At 35.3% G+C, this 4,598-nt stretch overlaps 1 non-coding gene across 1 annotated transcript in view; it reads left to right on the forward strand.

The window, feature by feature from the left end:
• Positions 1-35, forward strand: part of TRNAG-GCC — a 71-nt gene extending 36 nt beyond the window's left edge. Inside the window, exon 1 of the tRNA in view lies at positions 1-35. This exon is cut by the window's left edge and continues 36 nt beyond it. This is a non-coding gene — a tRNA (tRNA-Gly).
• Positions 36-4,598: the final 4,563 nt, after the last annotated feature.

Genomic DNA, 4,598 nt, shown 5'->3' on the forward strand with positions numbered 1-4,598 from the left:
CGCGGGTGGCCCGGGTTCGATTCCCGGCCAGTGCATCTGTTTTTTTACTCTGATATGATTTTCTTCATTAAAGGAGAAGTCCACCCCAACAAAAAGTTAATTGAAGGAAAAGAGAAAAAATCCAACAAGCATAACACTGAAAATTTCATCAAAATCGGATGTAAAATAAGCAAGTTTTGACACTTAACTTTTGCTTAATTTAACAAAACAGTTATGCACAACCTGGTGGGAATAATATCACCCACTATTTTTATTGTATTTTATTATATGCAAAACTCCTCATTTTCTTATGAAACAAAATCGTATTCCTCCCTGAACATGTGGCAGTACCATTTTTATAGCATTTTATGACTCGGTTAAGTTGGTTCAAATTGTTAAAAAAAATATTGTATGATTCAAACAATGAAAAAGAAAAGAAATAGTGAGTTATGGACATCATCGACTCTCTCTCTCATTATGTCAGTGAGCCTTTGTGAATAGAACTGGGTTTTTATTTTGAATAGGCGAAACTTCAAAACGTCATATTAACATTTTTTATTTTGCACCCGATTTCGATGAAATGTTTAAAATTTGTGTGTTTGATTTTTCTCTCTTGATTCAAATCAACATTAAATTTTCTGGACTTGAGCCTTATTATCCGATCGCCGAAAAAACGCAGACCAATACTGAGTATTTTTTAATGCTGCATGATTAAAATGGTAAACTGACTAAAAGTCTAGAGTCTCTCTTTTTGATGGAGTTTATTTCCCGCTTTTAGTTATTTCTGCATTCAGATTATAGGACCACGGTAACATTTCCCTAACGTGGCAATCTCGAACAAATAAGAGACAAGCCGACTGTTTCATTTCCCCCTGCAAATTAAAACAGAAAAGTCTATTTCATAATCTGGAAATCAAGAAACTCATCGATCTTTTATAACAGATGTGACCTTCCTGTCACTTATTATATATTTCAGGCTGATATCCCTAAGCACGAGTACACTCTAAAAAATGAAGTGCTAATTTAGCTCTTAAAGAGCGTGTATAGTAACTGCACTTCGGAGTCTGTGCTGATTTGTCTAGTTCAAATTTGAACTACACAAATCAGCACTCCGAAGTGCAGTCACTATACACGCTCTTTAAGAGCTAAATTAGCACTTCATTTTTTAGAGTGTACAGCATAATAATTTCGAAACCTGTTGAGATTTTCTGTAGTGAATTATTGGTCCGAAATCACCGTAGTTTGAAAATCATTTGATGATTACTGTTATATTTGATAACAATATTTCATGGTCCCCTTCCCTGGTTTATGGTTTCAGCTACGGCCACTGGAGTAAATCGGGGGATGGGGGGATGGCCCCACACTTTTCGAGGAGGGGGGATGGCCTGTACAAACATCCCCGGCCACATTTTACGAAAGAAATGCAAAAAAAATCGCAAGAGATAATTGTTTTATTGGTGAAAATTCTTCCTGAAATACCACTTTACAAATAAAACAATATTATTGAATCATAATATAAAGAGCCTGATGTTCACCATTTCCAAATGAAATACTTACGTCCTTAACATTGAAGAGAAACCCCCGTTTCTTCCAATTCATCAATGTTGGGGTCTTTGGGAAGGGATTAAGACCCGATTTTGCACCACGTGCATGAAATTTATCACAATAGATTGAATCATTACATTGGATCAAACTTTAATCTAGTTACCGAAATCCCCGAAATACATAACTATAACAAGAAACAGCCATTTAAACTTTTGCTTACCAGAAAGGGGAGGTAATATTGGTAACTCATTTTATTACAATGCTAAAAACATTGGAAAAACATTCCCTTCCCAACGATATAAAGGAAATAGGAAACTTTTTGCATTTTAAGAGGAAATTGATGGTCTGGACCGTTGTGTAAGAATATTTTTCACATGAGAATCAAAGAGAAGATGCAAATGATATGTTTGGTACGGTTGATTTTGCCTTGATTTTCCTTCCTCATATCTTCCGTCTCCTCCCCTTTCTTCTTCTATTCCTGGTCCTCCTTCTTCTTCTTCTTCGTTATATTCTTGTATATATTATCTATATTAATTGGTAATATTCTTGTATATATTATCTATATTAATTGGTAATATTCTTGTATATATTATCTATATATCTTATTTATTGGTAATACTAAATTCTACTTTTTTCTTCATTTATTAATATGTACATAATTTTACCATTTTATTAATTCTGTAGGTCGAGGACCCCACTGGAAATAAGCTTTCGAGCTTTCGTAGATCATCCTGTGCAAGCCTGTCGTTTTAATGCTATACTGTATATGTTATGGTAACTTGCCAAATGAAATCAATCAATCAATCTATCAATTATTTGGAGACTGACGTCACAGCTACACAGGCGGAGAATTTGATGCATTGACGTCCGTACCAGTTGCAATTTGAGAGCACTACAGTGTGTATCCCAAAAAAAACGGGACAGATTTGAAAAGTCTATAAAATTTTGGTTTCAAATTATGATTTCTATAATTTGGTGTCAATACGTGCTCTGGAGTCTTATATTTCAAATGCCATTAAAATAATTTAGTTTCGTTCATGCTTGAGCGAACACGGAATGTTTTTGTCTGGGGTATAAAAGGAGGCTTGCGCCAAAATGGCATAAAATGGTAAATATGATGGTCGGACTTCTTGCTAATCAGTAGACTTCTTCTTAACCATTTCATTATCTTTGCCATAAGTTTCGAATTATGCGGTCAAAATTCATTTCCAAATCTACTTATTTGCTTGAATAGTTCTGTTGTTGTTCCTTTTTAATATGTTCTCTTTTAGCTTTGAATATTCCTTCTTTAGGCAAGAATTTTTTTTTATACCAAAGTATGGGTGAGCGTGGTTGTTTTAATCAAATCCTTTCATTGTGTGCTACAAAGGTTATGGTGCCTTTGAACAGTGGCATACTGGAGGGGGGGGGGGGCTCGGGGTGCTCCCCCCCCAAAAAAAAAAAAAAAATTATGACCAAGGAAAAAAGTGAAAAGGAAAATAACAGAAAAAAAAGAAAGTGAAATATGATATCATTTTCTGAATATTATGTCAAAATCACAAGATTGGATATTTGAATAAAAAAGTGGAAATTTTTGGTTGCTCGCTTCACAACTTTTTAATACATTTTACCCGATCTGCCATATCTTGCTCCTTCAAAATTGACTCAATACACCATTGCCATTGAAAGACATAAATCCTTTCCTGTTTGTCCTGTCAAGCACTTAATTAAACTTGGTGAAGGATTCAATAACCTCTTGAAAATAGAATTCATGTCTTTTATAGGTACCATAGCATAATTTGTTTTACCTAATAATTATCGAAGGTACCACAACATAATTTATTTCACATAAAAGGATTTGAATAATTACGAATTCTCCCAATTGATAATGCAAATCTTCTTACTTGGGTTGACAAAAAGTCTCTTCTTTTCTTATTTATATATGAAGGAAAATTCAAAGGTAAAAGAAGTTTAAATGAAAAGCAATAAATTCAGGTAAATAAATAAAGTTGTAAATGAAATATGAAAGCATAATTCGAAAATTGTGGCAGAGATAATGAAAAGATTAAGAGGAAGTCTGCTGATTAGCCAAAAGTCTAATCATCAAATTTCACATTTCTGCCATTTTGGCGCAGGCCTGTTTTTGAACCCCCCGACAAAATCGTCCCGTGTTCGCTCAAGCATGAACAAAATTTATTTTTTTCAAAGATAAGATCTTAGAGCATCTATTAACATCCAAATATAGATATAATGATTTGAAACAATTTTTTTTATAGACTTTTCAAAACTGTCCCGTTTTTTTTATACGCACTGTATAGTAAATTTTCAGACGGGCAGGAAGTTGGTTGGAAGTGTTGGGGCAAAAAGGACATCCTTTATAAAACGTTTTAATTTTGTTTTATCATCCCCGCAAATTCGACCCTAAACACGTAATTTTCCTAGCAAAATAGATACCCTTTTTTCATTATTTTTGTGTTTTTGACACCCTTTTCATGTTACGTACGTAACGTGTCCTATCGTGAAAAAGACATCCTTTTTACGTGTTTTTTTGGTCGCGCATGGTATCCACTCGTCAATGTAAGTGGCCCCCCGGGTTGGATATTCGATATTCAAACTGTGAAGTTGGATAGATATTCGATATTCAAAAATTACGGGTTTAAAAGCTAGCTAGGGGGTTTAAGAGATGCAGCACGTCTCGGGGGTCTCGGGCAACCATAAAATCACTGGCTTGCCCAAATACCAGGACTTTTAGGGGAAAAAAGTCAGTGAATAAAAGGGTATGAAATTTTAATTTTCAAGGGGCCCCCAGGGATATCCCGACGGCCTAGCCAGGGTAACCACCTATCCTAACTTGTAGAATTCGACTCGGGCAACCAGATAATTAAACACCAACTTGACCCGGCGGGTTCCATATCAATTTGTTGTGTACAAAAAACGCTCCTTTTATAAGGCATAGAAATGGGACGTTTAACGCACAGTCACTAATACGCGCCGCTGTCTTCGCATCGTGCAGGCAGTCTACGTGTATAGTGGCGGGCTGCTACATTGCTGTGCAGGGGTGTTCAACTTACAAATCGTGAGCGCACTCAGTTGCG

Source organism: Lytechinus variegatus, chromosome 1 (genome assembly GCF_018143015.1).
Source record: "Lytechinus variegatus isolate NC3 chromosome 1, Lvar_3.0, whole genome shotgun sequence".
Lineage (NCBI taxonomy): Eukaryota > Metazoa > Echinodermata > Echinoidea > Temnopleuroida > Toxopneustidae > Lytechinus > Lytechinus variegatus.